Below are 19,168 nucleotides of genomic sequence, written 5' to 3'. Positions count from 1 at the left end.
CGTGGAAGTTGCATTATTTCGAATGTTTCTTTCCCCTTTCACCCTTCCTTCATTCAGAAATGATCATCTTGTCCCCACAGGCGCGCATCCCACCTTGAAGATGTTTTCTGGGAACATCTCCCTGTCTTAATTTTGTGATCTGAATATTGATGTGACTTTCCTCCTTTTGGCAAAGGGATTATGAGATGCGCTGAAGGAAAATAGGAACCTTTCTCTGATCGTTGACTGAGCAAAGGGTAAAGAATGGTGCTTTATTCCTCTTTCAGTCACGAGCAGCAAAAGACACAGACTCCCGAACTGACCTTCGGAGCTTGTCAGCTGGTATCATAGTCGCCTACTGTGTGTTGAAAGTCTAACTGATCTGGCCTCAAGAGTCCACATTTTTTTTTAAAGATTTTATTTATTTATTTGACAGACAGAGATCACAAGTAGGCAGAGAGGCAGGCAGAGAGAGAGGGGGAAGCAGGCTCCCCGCTGAGCAGAGAGCCCGATGCGGGGCTCGATCCTAGGACCCTGAGACCATGACCGGAGCTGAAGGCAGAGGCTTTAACCCACTGAGCCACCCAGGCGCCCAAGAGTCCACATTTTTATAGAAAGCAGGGCTGAAGCTTTCCAAAATGTTTTCTACCTTGGGCTTCACAAACACACTTAGATGCAGATATTTTTTTCTTGTTAAAATCCTGAAGTGAGTCAAGGTGTACGTATGGAATGATCTAAAACTTACCTTTGGAATTAGGTAAGTCTACAAATTAGGGTTTCGAATTATGGTGCCTTTTTACTACGTAGGGCCGCGTCATTTTCACTGGGTCTGAATTCATCTGTTGACCTTTCCTTACCAATTGGAATTCAGACCTTCATCAGGCTAAATGGATGTCCCTATCATTGGTAGCACGCTAAATCAGAATTAACCCATAATAAAAATTTGGGAGAAACCTGTGGAATTAGGGGGGACAATGATTTGGAATACATATATTTGTACTCTTAGGTGGGGGGCAGTCCTGTTACTGTTTCTGAGATCTGAGTCAGGTCAGTGGCCCGGAGTCGGTTTTATTTAGAGTGAATTGGATACTAAAATCGAACAATATTTCCCTTCTGCTGAGTAGTCTTCGGATAAAGATTTCAATTCGTGGTTGAAAAGTATTTCCTAATTTAAAGGTCTTTTAATTGAGTACTTGGTAAGCAGAAGGCCTTCCGTACCGTGCAGTTACTGTCGCCTAAGATTGCTGATCCTCGCTCATGGTTCTAACCAGGGCCACTCCGATGAAGAGCCTTGCCTGTTGGCTTTTCTCCTGTAAGTGTAACCTTGGAAACCCCAACCTTCCCTTTGAAGCACCAGCTCTTGTCTTTGGTGTCTCCGTTTGTGAAACCAGCACAAGCTGCTGTACTCAGAACAGGCATTTTCTAGAGATGTTACAAGGGTACAAAAAAAAAGCAACTGAAATGAATTGCCTTGTTAGAAGATGGCGCCATGAAAATGAAGATGTGCGTCTCCTCCAGAAGTTGGATAGTGCGTGTGTTGGGGGTGGGGATGGAGAACGAGCTTGAGATCAAACAGAGCTGGGCTTAAGGGCTCAGTTCCAGCGCTCACTAAGCCATGTGAACTTGGGCAAGGGAGGTTCTCTGAGTATGTTTCTCCATGAGTAAAGATCTAATGCATGCCTCTAGCATCATTAAGGGGACTAGAGATAAAATATGCCCATACTCGGCACACAGTATATGCTCAGTAAATGCTAGCTGCTGTTACCATGACTACTGTCGCTGTGACTGCCTTCTCTTGTGGCGGCACTTTTTGTTGTGACTAATTCACTACTGTTATTACTGTTCCCATCACGACTCTTCTATTTCATGAGGAGGCTGTTTGGAAAGAGGAAACGCCTAGTCCAGCTCTAAACGAAGGAGTCATCGCCTCATCCTAGCCCACCTTTCTAGCTGGGGTAGGAGAATGACCAAGTGCGTTGGAATCAGATATATTCAGAGTGACTTAAGGAGAATGATAGGAGCACAGAGGTTAGGAGAACCTGAGAGGACATTCCCAGTGCTGAGTTTGTGTGGCTGTGAACATTGCTTTTCCGGAATCGAATATTGTCAGATGTATTGGGATTTAACTTGTGGTTGATCTTTTGTAGCGGACAAGTACTTAACACACTTCAAACTGGATGAAAAGTATTTAGACTTTGGTGTGTGGCTATTACTGTGGATTTTTATATACCAGCAAGTGTGTCATATGGGGAAGATTATTCTGCATTTGGTACATGGTCGTTGAGCTAAGACTTCCACTTAATGAGCTGTAATTGAATTGCACTAAATTCTTCAGTTCTTTTTCTTTAATTCAAAAGAAAAGTAAACTTAAATGTAAATATGATGGTGCCTTCCAGTGTGAAGTGGTTGGAGTATCTTCAAAGTGTTTTGAGTCCAAAGTAGAATGGAATGGGGTACTTCAGTTACCCCCACCGTCCATGTCCCTCCGTGTTCCAATGCAATTCAGACATTTATTGATCCTACTCAGTGTTCAGAGGGGAAGTGGTTAGGATTAGCACAAAGATGCCTTTGTCTTTAAGGAGGTTACTGTCCAGGGGCACCTGGGTGGCTCAGTTGGTTAAGCATCTGACTCTTAGTTTCCGCTCAGGTGATGATCTCAGGGTCCTAACATGGACCCGGCATCAGGCTCCGCTCCCAGTCTGCTTAAGTCTCTCTCTCCGTCTCCCTCTGCCCCGCCCCCCTCAGATAAATAAATAAACCTTTTTTTAAAAAAAGGTTACTATCCAATAAACCTGGATGCTATATTTAGTTTATGGTTATTTTTAAAATTTTATTTTTCGTGATCAACTCATATAATAGTTGCAGGAAAGAAAGTATTTGGAGCAGCAAAGGTTCAAGGTCATTCCTTTTCTTCTTCAGCTTTTTGTTTAGACACCATTTGTGATGTTAATCACCACATTAATTAAGTCTTAAATTCCCCACCCCGACCCTCATCGTGACTCTTTCATTTCTTAACAGCTGGCAGACATTGATAAAGAGTGACCTGCAACCTTTTTGTAAGGTACCGAGTACCTTACAAAGTACAGCACAAAGTACCCTATGGAGACATTGTATACACTAGTAGCAAGGAGCAAATGTTTCTTTTATTTTTATAATTGTTTTGGAAAACCATATGATTGCCAAAGACAGCATACACATGGTCAATTTGGATTCATCCCAGCCTCTAAAAAAAAAAAATCTGCAAAACACATTAATGGTTGTAATGTATACAGTTGAGGGTTGTTGTTTTTTTTTAACATGCCTCCCAGCTGTACATTTGCAATGTTTAATTTAGGTGAAAATTCTATGAAGGATTTAATTGATATGGTCCAGAAGTTTGTTAGTGATTTTAACTGGCCATTGATTTTGCCAGTTTCATTCTGTGCCATGAGAACATGATCCACACTGGGTCGCGTTAGTGGTGATAAAAGTCCCGTTATAGATTTGACTCTTTAAGTCAAATGGTAAAACGGCTGCCTGGAAACAAATGAACCACAGTCCTGGGGAGTCTGATTAGGCCTGGAAAATGTAGTGGAAATGCCTGGCTACAGAGAGTCCCAAAAGTCTTTGGAATAAGGTGTTTCTCCCTTAAAACTCCCCATCCCCTCCCAATCTCCCACATTCTTCTATCCGACTCTTCATTTACTCCACTGGTGCTCAGAAAATTCACACTTGGGATTTTTGTGCTTTAAACTCATTTTTGCGATTTCCTTTTATACTTCTGGGTACTTCTTGAGATGGACCCCAAACTACAATTGCAGGCTTGTGTGTTCAGGAAACACTGCAATACTACAGAATGCAAATAATATAAAATGGATTGGCCTCACTTTTATTGATGGATTTTTTAAAGAAATATTTACTTATTTTAGAAAGAGAGAGAGAAGAGGGAGAGAGAGAATCCTCAAGCAGACTCCCCATTGAGCGCAGAGTCCCTGTGGCTCCATCCCAAGACCCTGACACCATGACCTGAGCTGAAACTAAGACTCACGAACTCAACCGACTGAGCCACCCAGGCGCCCCTAGTGGCCAGATCTTTACATTGCACTTTAGGGCTGGAGGAGAGAAAATGTTTGTCAATTGACAACTTCCTCCTGTTTTTCAGTCTCAGTATGTCATTGGTTATCAAAAGGGATGAAATGCGCATAGCCTGCTTCAGAGTCCAGAATCTGAAGAATGTTTTCTTCAGATTCTAGTTTTAAAGTTAGTGTTTCAGAGAGTGAGAAGTTGTAATCCCCAGCTGCGAAACACCGGAACTCAGTGTTTTCCGTTTGTGTGTAATCTAAAAACAGCTGTCCACTAGCTTCGTCTGTTAATGTGCAACAGCAGCTTTCCAGGCAGAGGAGAAAATGTAGCCTCGGGAATAAGGCCTTTCTTTTCAGCACATGTAGAGGAGAGAATTAAGGTTTTTCACAGAGAAAGAGATAAATAGGCCCACTGCCTTCGGTATCTTCATAGAATATCAGAATACCAAGTATTTGGATCCTTCCAGAAAGTTCTCGATAGACTCGCAAGTGCTCATTTAAGAGAACTTGAAATACTTCCAACTCTCAGGCTGCACAGCACAGCTATGAGAGCAGTATGAGCTGAGAGCTTTCTTTAGCACCTTAGTTCTTTCTCAGGATTCTGGTGTTTCTGTGTCCAATAACTGCTGGTCCAGATTTTCTCCATAAAGTTTCAGGAACTAAATGGTTAAGATTCATGCAAACAAATCCAGGTTCTACAAGAAGCCAGGAACCCACCTACCTGCTATCTTTCAGCCTCCCTCTGGCCCTAAGGACTGGCTGTAGCCAGTATCAGATCTCTTTGGCACCCTATCCTAGAGTGGGCTCCTAAGGAGATCTCTTTTCTAGACCTAGGATTTTGTTGAGGGCTAGAATACTCTTTGGGAGCTAGAGACCAAGAGCAGGAGTATCAAATTCTCTAGCAGTATCATTCCATCTGGACAAAACAAAATGTGCCTTTCTGATTGGTACACCTCCAAGCTGTTCGTGTATACAGTGTGGTGTAATCATCCCAACCTCTCCCAGGGCACGTCCACTTGCCTTTGTATCCTGAGCACCAAAGGATGTCATTTTCCGTTAAACCAACATGAAGGTCCCCCTAGGTACATTATTTTTTTAATTTAAAACTTTTTGATTGTTTGGTTATTGGAGAAGCTTATAGCTGCAGATAGTTAGTGTTCATTTTCAAGAACTTGGTTAAATGGTAAAATTCAGGTGACCATTATAATGAAGCTGAATCATGAGGAGGAAGTTAAATACGTGGCTCGGTTTCTTTTGTAAAATAGCATAACATTGCAAAGAAAACCCAGATAAAAGGGTAAAAATCACGGGGCTAACATGTGGGTGAAGCAGTGTTGGCGGTCACAGGTAGTGTAAATTCTCTGATTATTACCAGGCAGAGGTGAGCTTTATTTCAGGGAAGTGGATCATTATTAAGTCATCCGTCTGTTCTGGGGCCAGCAGCACGATCTAATGATTTCATTCCTGGATTATTTTTAATATATAGAATTAACGATGTATGGGAAGCATTTGCGATTATTTTAATAGTACCGTATCCTCCTAAATTGCTTTTGTTGAGTAAAATAACGTTGCATTGGAAGAAAGTGTGTATTTTCTTAGTGGTGCTTCACAATTCCTTGTCTTACAATTCAATAAATCATCTTACACCTGTCAGCACATAGAGTCTAAGATTTATTGCCTGATCCATTGCCTAGTAGATAGCTCCTTGGCTGGAGAGCAGTTTCTGAAACTAATTTAATCAAAGTGTTTTTATAATATAGTGAACTCTGGCTTGATATCTCAAATATGTATTGATGTCTTCAGAAACGTATGATTTAATCTTGTCCAGTTGTGAAATAGAATTCAGATTTGGCTCTATGCGATTGCTGTTATAGACAGGAAATCGTTAGCTGCATTAATATTATTCATGTATTCTTTTATCAAGCAAGCATTTATAAGTGCCTGTATTTGCCCGTACAGCACTCTGCTAGGTTCTGAGATGCCGTCGGTGGGGGACAAAACAAGTGCTGGGCAGGTGGAAAAGCACAACCAGTGGCTCAGTTGGCACAACCAACTACAACTGGCATGGTGGTCATTGGCCAACAAGGAAAACGGTATAGCTGAAGTGCAGTCCTCATTTTGCAGGGCGGTGGTCATCACAGCTGACTTCTACTGGGGAAATCCTAAACCTACTCTTGTTTTGAGGACTTTGCATGTCAACTCAGGAGCTTGAATCTGATCCTTCAAGACTAGACAGCTTTTGGACTTGTGAGAATGGGATACTATGATAATACCAACTTGCTGGGAAGATTACTTTGGTGACCACGCATGGACCTGCTTGGCTGAGCAAAAATTCGAGGAGTGAAAACCAATGATTCAGAGAAGAAGATGGTTAGAGTGGTGACCTTGGGAAGAAAAGGAAAAGCTGAAGCCCGAAGCTGAGGGATTTTTTTTTTAAGATTTTATTTATTTATTTGACAGAGAGAGATCACAGGTAGGCAGAGAGGCAGGCAGAGAGAGAGGGAGGAAGCAGGCCCCCTGCCGAGCAGAGAGCCCGATGTGGGGCTCGATCCCAGGACCCTGGGATCATGGCCTGAGCCGAAGGCAGAGGCTTAACCCACTGAGCCACCCAGGGGCCCCAAAGGATCTTTTAACAATCAACCAAGCAGCTGTAGAGAGGGATTGATAGAATGCGTGAAGGAGAGGTCAGAGTCTAAGATGATGTTGTGGTTCTCGACCTGGAGAATGGCAGTTCTCCTTTGTAAAGACTAGAAGGTGGGAAGAAAAAATTTTTTAAAAGATTTAATTTAAAAATTTATTTATTTATTTATTTGACAGAGAGAACGAGAGCACAAGCAGGGGGAACAGTCGTGGGAGAGGGAGAAGCAGACTCCCCACCGAGCAGGGAACCCGACGTGGGGCTTGATCCCAGGTTCCCCGGATCATGACCCGAGCTGAAGGCAGATGCCTAACCATCTGAGCCACCCAGGCGCCCGAAAGTGAAAAGAAATTTCAAAGGGGCAGATGATGCAGTTAAGAAAGCTGAGTTTAAAATACTGAGGGATCGTCAAAGCTTAATGCTGGGATGGAGGTGGGAACGAGAGACGAAGTTTAGGTATGAGTTAATATCTGAGGTTGAACTTTGAATATTATCGGGACAGAGGAGAGAGTTGAAACTGTCAAAGAGTCCACATTTGCCGAGGGAATATGTATATGTGAAATCACTGTTTTGTCATCATTCTTTGGAGATGGAAAGAACACAGTCTGGTGAAAGCCTCACTTGCGGTCAAAATTACGCGGTGCCGGAGTCTGCCTTTAATTATAGTAAATGTGTCTGATTTGAAAATGTATTCATTAGCTATGTAAGTGGCACTTCATTCAAATAAAACTAACGCATTGGAGAAAAACAATGGTTAGTGGAAGGCTATGCTATGATTCACTGTCACCATTGAACTACCAAGCTGTCTCTGATGTCATGCGTTGACATTCTACCTCCCCAGAGGGTCCTATCACAGTGGTCAACCAAGGTCATAGACATTTGAAAATCAAATGACAAAACTCATATGAAAAAGTTCGGAGAGCAAAGCTTAACGCTTGCTTTCAGGTTTATACATTTTGTGTCAGGCCAAATCTTAAAGAGGTGCACGACTTCAGCCACTTGGGGTGGGGGGGCTGGCGTTATTTTTTCATCATAAACAGATGAGTTTGGGTCCTCAGCTGGCTGAATGCCCTCTACCCCTTTCAACACCACTTAAACATTTTTCAAAACAGCATTTATAAGTAATTGAGAATACACTGGGGCAACTTCACCAAGACTGATTTTTTTTTTCTGGAACATTCTGAACATCTGAGTTCTATCTATGCTTTTATTAGAAAAAGCAATTCAGAATTGCCAACGGTGACAGGGTAAAAAGCAGAGTTGACTGAGGTACGCATTCATTCCCAAGCCTTCCATCCGCCATGATGCTGGGTCATTGCCCCCACCTCCCAGATTCTGCAGCCCTGCCTCGTTTCTCCCATGCCATGGCTATCGCACCCCCTTTCATCCATTATGCTTCTGGTCCCCAGTGGAGATAGAAGGAACTACGGAAAGGGCCAGGCATAAGGCCTGATGACAAAGACTGAGCAAGACGATCAAAAGGTGTCCGCAAGAAAGGGAGGATAGGAAGAACAGCACAGGCATCGCCTACCTCCCACTTAGATTCTCTTCTCTTTAAACACTGTAAACCCCCACGTGTTGAAGGGTGTTACAACATTCAGGTAAGTGGTTCTCAAACTTGAGCACTCACCGGAATCCCCTGGAGGGCTTATTAAATCACAAGTCCTGGGCTGCCTTTAGTTTCTGATTCAACAGGTCTGGGGCGGGGCCCCAGAGTCTGCCGGTCCCACCAGCTCCCCAGGGAGGCCGCCGCTGCTGGTGCAAGTCTCCTTCCACTTCTCTGCATATTGGACAGTTTTCTCGCCCAGGGTTGAAACCAGATGGCTTTCAACATTTTTTTTTTTTTAAGCGACATTTATTCTTTGACTTCCTCTCGAGTCAAATGCTGTGCATGCGAACCAGAATGTATTCCAGGGAAATGAGGGTTTGTTCATTTCCGAAATACACTGACCCTTAAATGGTCTTCAGTTATGTCTACGCAAGCCAGCTCTGGGAAGGCGGCCTGACACTTTTTTGTGCAGCACTGCAAATGGAATAACTGACTCTAGAATGATTACGACTAGTTTTTGCCAGTAGACAGGTGGCCCTCGATCAGAGACACAGAATATTCTGGGGGACGATGGAAGGAGTTAAATGTTACCGCTGTGGTTGCCATCATTGTAAATATTTGCATTTTACCTTTCAGGCGTCAGAGGCGTTTCTAGTCTTCAGGGAGGTAGTGTTGCCTGAGTTGACCTTTCAAAGAATCTGGGTTGGGCAGTGAATCTGTTCTTTTGTCATCAGAGTCCTTAAATTTTTTTTCCTCTACATCTTTGATTTACCGCATAAAAAACATCTGTAGCATACTTCTGTTATATTTCTGGTGAAATAATTACTGTTAAAATCAACAAACCCAGTTTGTAGGACACTAATATGTTGCAAAGTAAAAATTGAGGTCACCAGAAGTTCTTTTTTAGACATTAGGAACACTCGAATGATTGAACAAAGCATTCCCCTGTATTTTCTGGTCAAAAAAGCCCTCTAAATTTCTGAACAGTAACAATCAGTGTTCCCTGCAAAGTTTTTTTTATGATAAATTCAGATAAATTCACACTTCTAGCAACATCTATATATAATTTTGTCCTTGCACTCACTATATGCTTATGCTGCATTCCGAAAGATATTCTTTTTATTCTGAATAAGTCTGAAAGTATAAAACTAGGAAAGGGAATAAATTGTTCACTTTTGTTTACTGTATTACAGATCCAGGGACTTAGCAACCGGATTTCTCAATTTTGAGCAATGGTTCTTGCTTTTGGCCAAGCATTAAAATCTCCTGAGGGGAGTTTTAAAGATTCCCAATCCCTGGACCTTACCCCAGTCTAAGTAATTCAGACTCTCTGCTTGGAAGGGGGTGTAGACTGAGCGTGGTGTTTGTACAATTCCCCAGGCACCTGCAGTGTGTAGGCCAAGATGGTAACCACTTACCCACTGATCAGTCATCTTGCTTCCTTCCTTCCGTAACTTGTATGTTTCTTTAATTTTGACTTAATCAAAATCACCTTGATTGGACAGACAGCATCAGTCCTACTAAATGAGGAGGAGATGGCTGGGTCAAGGTGGTACAGTCAGGGATGAAGGATGGGATGAATTCAAGGAGTTTGAGATTCAGATGTCTAAAACCCAAGGAAGGTTCTAAAACCCAAGGAAGGTTCTGTCTTTGAAGGTTACTCAGGGCTGAGAAACAATGGCATGCTTTCATATTCGTTGATTCTCTAGGCTGTCCCAAATGGGGAATTCTCTTACATAACATTGATTTTGTAAATTCTTAACAGATCAGACCCCTTTAGATGGAGTGGAATTTTAATCTATTTTTTTTTTTTTGAGTCAAAGAGTGTACCTCCCTTGGCTTTAATACTTTGTGTACCTCCCAGATGGGGATATGAATTTTGTGAACAATATGAATCCTTTCTGGGAATGCCACAAATTCAAGAGCAAAGCTGACCATGTATTGAATTTTAATAATCATTTTCAGCAGCCGGTCCAGAAAAGGCATAGTCCTCTAAAACCTAAAAATTTGAGGACAGACATGTTGCTGCAGAAACAGAGCAAAGTCATCGACGCAAAATTATTAGATCAAAGACTCAACTATTTTCGCTCGAAATACATTCAATATATTCACATCAACCGAAATGAAGTATCTGCAGAATGTGAAGTACTAGCTTAGAAAAAGATTTGGTCTTCCCACTGTGTCTTACAAGCAAAAATGTATTTCCTTTCATTGAAGACTACGCATCCACCATGAGACAGTCAGGTCTGGTAAAAATGTTTGATGGTATCAGTTAAAACCCTATTTAAGTAGAAAAGCCAGAACATGTTCGTTAATGAGTATCTCACGATGTCATCATCGACTTAAAATGGAGGAAGGGGGATAAGATCAAAATGATTCAATCTCTGAGTGATGGAGGTGACATACACAAACAAGGTGTATGACATCCATGGTATCGGGATTTTATAGACATTAATTATCCCGTGCTCTAAGGCCCCCTTTGAGGTGCGATTTATGATGAAGAAAAAAGCCTGAGGAAAACAGAATTGATGGAAAAAGGAGTTGATGAGTAATTCCACATTTGGTGTGTACCTCCGACCCAATGCTTTATGCTTAGTCACAGATTGGAAAGAACTGACTAATCCTCGTGCTGCGCTTTCTTCTTTACCTACTCTTGGCCATGCTCTTGCTATAACAACCTTGATTCCAGTTAAGATCCTTTCTGACTCTTTCCGGGCCTGGATCTTCTGCTTCCCTGAACAGAAGCTGACTGTGGAACCTAATCAGACATTTGGGTTTCACCCATGATTTCAGGCTTTCCTTTTTTCTTTCATGGGTTACAAGTTATTTTGGTAGCCAACGAAAAGAGCCTTCACCTTCAGGATTTTGAGTACCTGAAAGACTGAAATTTTAGGCACACTTACACTCTCATAGTAAGGATTGAAAATGTTAAGTGAGTTGGGTTTTTGAAATTTTAAAATGATTGGGACCAGCAGAGCAAACACTCTGTATTAACTAATAATTATTATTAGTTTATTGTTATTCTTAGATAATTTGACTATTAGATAATTTTATATATAGTTTTTAGATAATAATCTTATTAGATTATTAGATTATTTTTAAAGACATTTTTATTGTTTCTAAGGAGACCCATTTTCTGTAAAGGGCCAGTGCTCAATTCTGTCATTCTAGCTCATAAGCAGCAACAGACAATCTATAAACAGATGAAAAGTATTTGTGCTCCTGTAAAACTTCATGGACAGAGAGATTTGAATTTCATATGCTCTTCGCGTGTCACAAAATTTTATCTTCTCATTTAAAAATGAAAATCCATTCTTAGCTGGCAAGCCGTACCAAGACAGGTGGGAGCAGGGTTTGGTCTGTGGGCCATGCCGTGCCAACCCCCGGGCTGGGAGATTAATATTTTCCCTGACTTGAAAGCTTTTTTTTTTTTTTTTTTTGAGTAAAAATAATTAACTACTATTAGTCCATTTTCCGAAATTCCCATAATCTTTCCACTATCTAATTCTTGACCGACAGTTGGTTACCTCTCTTGAGTCAGCCCCACAGATGTGCTGTGTGGAGATTGATTCAAGTCCCCGAATGGGGGCGCATAAGCAGGGAAGGGCAGCAGGACAGCTGCCAAATGGGACCTTCGTGGCCCTTTTACCTCGGCCTTGATCTCGAGAAATGCTTTCTGGAACGCTCCATTGATCGGAGTTACAGTCATTTTCTCTGAAACATTTCTCTGCAGGCCTCTATGTTGCAGTGGAGGTAATTATTTAGAATTTTGGGATTTTCAGAGGCTCCCCATCATCCAGCTTTCTTCACCTCAGTATTGATTTTCAAAACTAACAAATATGATTTTGAGTCAGTTGCTCACCTCTCTTATTATGGGCAGAAGTAGCGCCCGGGGATGAGGAGTGAACAGGAAAGGCCACTCACATCTCTAGTACCTGTAACGAAGTAGTTTGTAGTCAGATCTGCTAAAATTATAACTAGGTGAATATAACTCTTAAAGATAGAAACTTATCTCCATCAAAATTTGAAGCCATTTTAGACCATAAATAGTATTTAAAGATTGTTCTCCGTATATTATTGATGACCGTATTAGAATAATAACCCCTGAATTCCTGGTGATGGACTTCATAAGTATATAGAGCAGATTCTGCACAGTTAATATGGAAATCCAAATAAAACCTGACAAGGTAAATACAGTATCGCATATCAAAATGGCTTAAATTGTAGCCCATGGAACACTAGACTTAAATTTGTATGCAGATTGGGTTTTATTATGTTTTTGAAGTTCCCTGGGCGGCCTGTCTTGCCAGGGCATTTGGAAATGTTAAGTATCATAACCAATGAAAAAAGGCATTAAAAACTAAACCCGGCATAAATCACACGTCCTCGTGGTCTGTCATGAGTTGAACCTGAAGATAGCCTTAAACTCCCACAAGGTAATTAAAACATCTTAAGTGTTTAGTTACATATAAAGAATTTATGCTTTTATGCAGGTGGCATGTGTTAATACGGGTGTGTGTTTTCATATTAAGGATTGTGATTAAAGTTTCTTAGAAGAAAATATATGGATTGCGGCACTCGACGTGTTCATATCCTGATCGCGCCCGAGTCGTGGTGGTGTTGGGTGTCAGAGCTCCAAACACAGTTTCTGAATGTCGCTCTGAATAGTACGGACTGAAACAAGCCAGATCTGTGTTTGCCTTGAAAGGTATCCAGACTTAATATTATACTTTAAAGACATTCTAAGGCATCGACTTTGGAGTAAGAGCAAACATTCTGTAAGGCCTGGATCAACCCAAAAGGAGTTACTGAAATCTCCTGTTTCAGGCATACATTTTAATAGTAGTGCTCAGTGACAAGTCATTAATTCCCTGCAACCCGACTCTTAGGGACAGGTTCTCTGAAGGCTAAAATTAGCAGTATTTTTGTCTGCTTACCTTGCCATTTGATTAGGTATCTGTGTGTGTCGAAGCACAAAGCTCGGATTTACTGTTCTCAGCTGGTGTCCGCAGCCCTGCGCGCCCGGCCCTGTTGAGGTCGGTGTGAAACCTTGTGCCTCACCAGGGACTGTTAAAATATTACATTATCAGCTCCCTGAACACTACCTAATGTAAAGGAGGTGCCTTATGGCTCCGTGAAAATGCGTTAGCAGTGTATGTGTGAAAAACAAAAATTATGGGAAAAATTAATCATCCTCGAGGCAGAAAAGTGTGCGGGGCAGCCTCATTGTTTAAGCAGGTCGTGGCTTACAGCTTGGCCTTTCCCAGGTTTGACATGGATCCTATCCTTGGCTTGATATTAAGAAACCAGATCTGCTTTTTAGAAGGACCATCCTTGTAGCTTTGTTTGTAGAAGGACCATCTTAAATTATTTGTATTCCTCTGCTTTGGTGGTAGTGGTGGTGGTAGGAGGCACGTGGTGAGTTCCATCGGCCGGGTGGGTGCTTACGAAAGCCTCATCTGTCTCAACAAAGACACATTCTTAGCACGTCCTTCCCCTTCGGAGAGTAGCAGCGTTACGAGAAACACAGCTGGGGAGGAGGTCATGAGTTAAGGCTAGGAGCGACTTGACTTGGCTTTTAGGTGGAATTTGGACTAGACGTGTCCGTGATCATTGCTAGACTATATAACTAAACCCGTGTTTATTAAAATTTGCTCAACAGTGTAGTATTTGCCTTTCCAGAAACCTTGTGGTCTTAGAGAGTTACACAGCATTCCTTTCAGAAAGCTTTTCAGTTGCCAAGCCCCTCTTCTTGGGCTCAGACTCAATGCTGCCGACGAGAAAGGCCCTCGAGGGGAGAAGGCAATGTTTGAACAATCGGTAATAGTTGTTAAATGAACTAACTAGTTCGCTGATTTACTACATTAGATGTCAGAAGAGTCGTCTAGTGGATATTCAGTTTTCCCTGCTAATTGTTCCCACAATAAATATTGGAGCACTTATGATGGGAAGGGACTAAGCTGTGATGGGTATACAGCAGGCACTCAATGCGTACTATGGTTTCATTATGCCCTCCCCTTAGTAGTGGAATTATTTCCCGCTGTGCAGGTGCATTCCAAAGGGAAGAGCGTGTGCCCAGGCCCAGGAAGGAGCTTGGCTTACGGGCCGAATCTCAGTCACCACCTGTTTTTGTAAATAATGTTTTATATTGGAACAGAGCCCTCCCCATCCGTTTCTGTAGAATCTCTGGCTGCTTTCTCACTACAAGGGCAGCAGAACTGAGCAGTTGCAACAGAGAGGTTGTGGCCAATAAAAACTAAAATATTTACTACCTGGCCCTTTCCAGAAGAAGTTTGCTGACCCCTGTTCGAGACCCTAACGCTGTGCCGTTCAGTAGTAGAGCTGCTCGCTGTGTGTAGCTGCCGAGCGCTTGACGTGCCGACTGGCGTGAATTGAGATGTGTTATGTGTATAAAACACATACCGGATTCCAAAGACCTAGTAAAAAGAAAGAAAGAAAAAGAATGTAAAGTAGGTCATCGGGTTTTTTGTTTTTGTTTTTTTTTTTTAACATCTTGAGTAATCTCTACCTACACCTAACATGGGGTTTGAACTCACAACCCTGAGATCAGGCGTCACATGCTCCACTGACTGAGCCGGCCAGGCGCTCTGGCTCATCGGTTTTTAAATATTGATTACAGGTTGAAATAATATTTTGGATATTGAATGAAGTAAAATGTGTTCTTAAAATTAATTTTAACTGGTTCTTTTTACTTTTTTTTTTTTTTTAAACACGACTATTAGAAAATTTGAAATGTGATTCGCCTTTGTGGCTGACATTGTATTTCCAGTGGCTGCTGGTTTAGAGCCTGGAATTTGGAGGATATGTGAGCTCTAGAAAAAGCTAGAAAGAGGGGAGGGGGCACCTGGGTGGCTCAGTCAGTTAAGCGTCCAACTCTTAGTTTCGGCTCCAGGCATGATCTCAGGGTCCTGCGATGGTCATTATCTTGGGGTCCTGAGATCAGTCCCCTCGTCGGGGCTCCGAGCTCAGTGCAGAGTCTGCTTGTCCCTCTCCCTCCTCTGCTGCTCCTCCCCCAGCTCTCTCTCTCTCTCTCTCTCTCTCTCTCTCAAATAAATAAAATCCTAAAGAAAAAAAAGAGAGGGGAGGTGGAGGAAGAGAACACAATCTCTTGTATTCGCAAATGTCTTTTAAGACCGATAAAATCTTTAGTTAATTTGGCTATTCGTCATGGGAAGGAATACGCACGAAGAGTGGACTAGGACTATTTCCCTAACAAGGTGTCAGCCGCGTGCGATCTCCCAGAAGACAACCCTGGCTCAGAGTCCTTGTTGGGCGGCGACCCGGGAAGCCGCTGTAAGGGAGGGGGGAGGCGGGACCGGCAGAAAGAGGGCGTGGGCGGGAGCCGCTCGTCACCACAGGCACCTGGCTCCTCTCGGTGGGGCTCCCTGAAGGGCTCTATGGGTTGCGACTCAGAGGGCTCCCACCTGGGGTGTGAAGGAAGCCAGGCTTTTCGTCCACCTACTGCCAGTAGTTGCTGACCGAAGGCTGCTCCTAGAGGCATCAGCCTTCCCTACTCCCCTCAGCCCCCCAGTGCGCCCTGCCCGGGCCCGATAAAACCCCGGAGCCCAAAAGAACAGGTGCTTGCAGCCCAAAGCCGCCAGCAAGCCCAAGAGTGTTTTTTTGTTTTTTTTGTTTTTTTTTTTTAACATCTTGAGTAATCAAGATGCCCGAGGCCCCGGGGTTGGGCCCCTCTAGTGCCTGGCCCTGACACCAAACCGAATGTTTTCTCCCATAACTCATGATTTCAACAAACGTTTGTATAGTGCCTGGTGTATGTGTTCATTTCCTCCCCTGAGCTTAACAACAGCGCGGGTAGGGAGCTCTGTCCACACGCACACCCCCCCGGATGGGGAAGCTGGGCCCGGGTGGCGTCTGTCCCGGAGAACTGAGCTGGGATGGTAGCCCCAGTCTCCTCACTCCCTGCTTGTGTGGTCTCTCAGGCCAACTCCTTGGATCTCTCCAGAGCTCAGCTCCGTAAGGACATGTAAATGTATTAACGTTTTCGAGGCGAGAACAGGAAACTCAGACTATTTTTGGGGTACCCCGTAGAATTCCGTAGATAGCCGTAGGGAAGTAGATACTTCTCTGCACTTAGTCCCAAGACTCTTACGCCAAAAAATATTCTCTCTCTTTTGCACAAAGCACGGTCAAAACTGGGAGGTTATAGGACCTGCTGACCGCCACACAGGATGTGAGCGATCCAGTTAAATTCTCAAAAACACCACAGAAGTCCCCGTAGTAGAAGCTTATGGATGCATGGTTCACTGAGGACTGGATTTTGTTACCTCCCCATTACCCGGGCTCTCTTCAGAAGTGTTGTCAGTCCCTTTGGTACTTCTTGGAAACAAGTCTCTCTCCCAGCTTCATTTCCCTTTATTATGCTTGTAAGTGACTCGGTAATTCTTTGTGGACTTCAGTAACACTTGTACTATTTAAATTTGAATAACCCCAAAGGATCCAGATAGGTCAATGTGTTTAAACCACAGGCTTTAGTCTACATATTAGCTGATTAAAAACAGATTTTTATACATGATGTATACTTAATAAAAGGAGGGGAAGCAAGCAGATGTTTGTAAAATCTAAATGTGTTAGATTCTATTTATTTGGCTCTCTTTCGCTGACTAGCTTTAGAAAAATCATACCTATGATCACCAAAGTGTAAACAGTTAGATGATGTATTTCCCTAGAAATTTCCTGCTCGGAAGGGTCAGCCAAAAAGGCAAGGAAAAAGATTCCCTGAGATTATCATACCAAAAGAAGTTGACAAATATGCCATAAAGGAGTCGCGTCTAGATCAAGGACACTGAGTAATGGAACGCCTCAGAATTAGTCTCTAGTCTCTGGCCATAAAGTGATTAGTAGCTGTGATTCGTTTCATCCAAACAGAAAAAACTTTTGGCTGTTGTCTGCGTTGTTGTTAAGAGCTTCGAAAGCAAGGTTTTCTTCGATGCAACCACGAGATCGTGAACTTGAACTTTAATCACTCTGTCTGGTTCCTTCTCTGTCTTTCTGTTAAGGTGTCCCATCCTTTTAGGGGGAAATAGTCATTTTTCTCCTTTAAAATATTTGTATTTGAGACGCTTTGCATGTTTCAAAGCCAAAATTGAAGCCTTCTTGTTGGTCTTCCAGTCCTGATGAAATACGTACCAAAGCTCCGTCTGAATTCTGAGCACATGAGAACTACAGATAAGATATTTTCAAATGGATTTTGAAGAGTAATAATCAAGTTTCAACATAAGTGGAACATCTCCAAGGACCGGAAATGAAAGGAGATGCAGAATGGTGGGGGAAGGCTGAAGCTGGGCTACTCAGGAGAAGTGGAGATGAGACGGGGCGGTGGGAACCGGATGGGGGGAACGTGGTGGAGAGTGGCCCGCATGGGGCAGAAGCCTTAGACTGTCCCATATGCCCGGAGGCCAGAACTCCCCGTGGAAATACTGGACTCAAAGGGTACCTCCCACCTTCTCTGGAATTGGAGCCAGACAGAACTCTCAGGGACAGAATGCCTCAGGGAGGCCCTGAGTCAAACCGGGATCAGTGCCTCTAACACACGGGCGTCCTGTGCAAGTGCCTTCTCTGGGGAACCGATCTCACGCCCTAACATCAGAGTGGGCAGCTCATTTGGCTGTGCTGTGCCAATCCCCGGATCCCAGCCCAGGGAACAAAGTTTGCATCAGATGAGTTGTCGGACAAAGATTGTAAGATACGAGATAAAATCAGACTCTTGGGAAACGTCGAGCAAACACAGGGAAGTAGGGAATTGCCTTTATTCAAGTAAGCTTAAGAATAAATAAGTGTGTTTAGTTTTCTTGAAATTAAGAAGGAGGGAACTACCCATCCTGGGAACAAGAAGAGAAGGTAGTTCAAGAAGAGGGAGGTGTGATAAAGAATCCACTGGAAACAAAAGATGTGGTCATTGAAATGAAAAAATTAGGCAGTAGGATAAACACCAGATTAATAAGCAGAACTTGTTTAAGAATGACCAGAGAGGTTTCTGTTTCTGATGTATGCATTTTAAGCATTAAGTAAAAGTGACTCTTTTCCTGAGTGCACCTTTTGAAATCTAAAATTTTGTAAAGTAGAAAGAATAAATGCTTTCAGAAATTAATTTCACGGCATGGTGAACTGTTATCACCTTGATGAAATTATTGATTTTCAAAATACTCTCTTCAAATCCTTTTTCACAGATGGCATTATAAATCCTCAATCTGTTTTCTTTTCCATGAAATTTCCTTCTGTTCCGTCTTTTCACTGTATTCGTGGAATTGTCTAACTAGTAAAACACACAGTCGCCCTAATCCTTTGCCATGATCTTGGTTCATGACATCGTTCTATCCCCTGCGCGTGACCACCTCTTCCTCCATCCCATCTTCCCAAGAAATTCCCATTGTTGTTCACCAAAAACTCCATGGCCCATCCTTCCAGCCTCAGCGGAAGGAATGTGTCTTCTGGAAAACCTAACTCGTTCACAGCACTTCCGCACCCCCCGCCCCGCCATCTCCTGGTGGACAGGGAGTAGGAGTTTCTGTTTGTGTTTCCCCAGTATCTCTCAGAGTCTGGCATTAGTAGAAGCTAAATAAATACTTGTGTGAATGGATAAATGAATGAGTGGCATCAAGGAAGAGCATGCAGAACAAGAAGCGGGTTATGATGGTCAAAAACTAGATTTAATGGTCATTACAGGGAACTTTATATTTGATATTCTAAGGAAATAGGAAATAATTCTAGATTTGTAAGCAGGACGGTGATATGAAAAATGTGGCATTCAAGGAAATTTAATCTGGCATTGATATGTTGATAGACAAAGAATAGAAGCGTGTACGATGAAATGTACTACGAGTGAGTAAATGTGTATGATGAGGACTTGTTGTATCTTATAAATGCCTAGAAATAGTCGTAATACCAGCAATAGCCGGATAA

General features: G+C 42.7%; 1 protein-coding gene across 3 annotated transcripts in view; it reads left to right on the top strand.

The window, feature by feature from the left end:
• Positions 1-19,168, top strand: part of MID1 (midline 1) — a gene marked incomplete at its 5' end in the record, with an annotated part of 104,088 nt that overhangs the window by 17,046 nt on the left and 67,874 nt on the right. The window lies entirely within an intron of this gene.

The sequence above is a fragment of the Martes martes genome (assembly GCF_963455335.1).
Source record: "Martes martes genome assembly, chromosome: X".
NCBI lineage: Eukaryota > Metazoa > Chordata > Mammalia > Carnivora > Mustelidae > Martes > Martes martes.
Note: the sequence above shows the minus strand (reverse complement) of the source record. Positions and strands in the feature narration are given on the sequence as shown.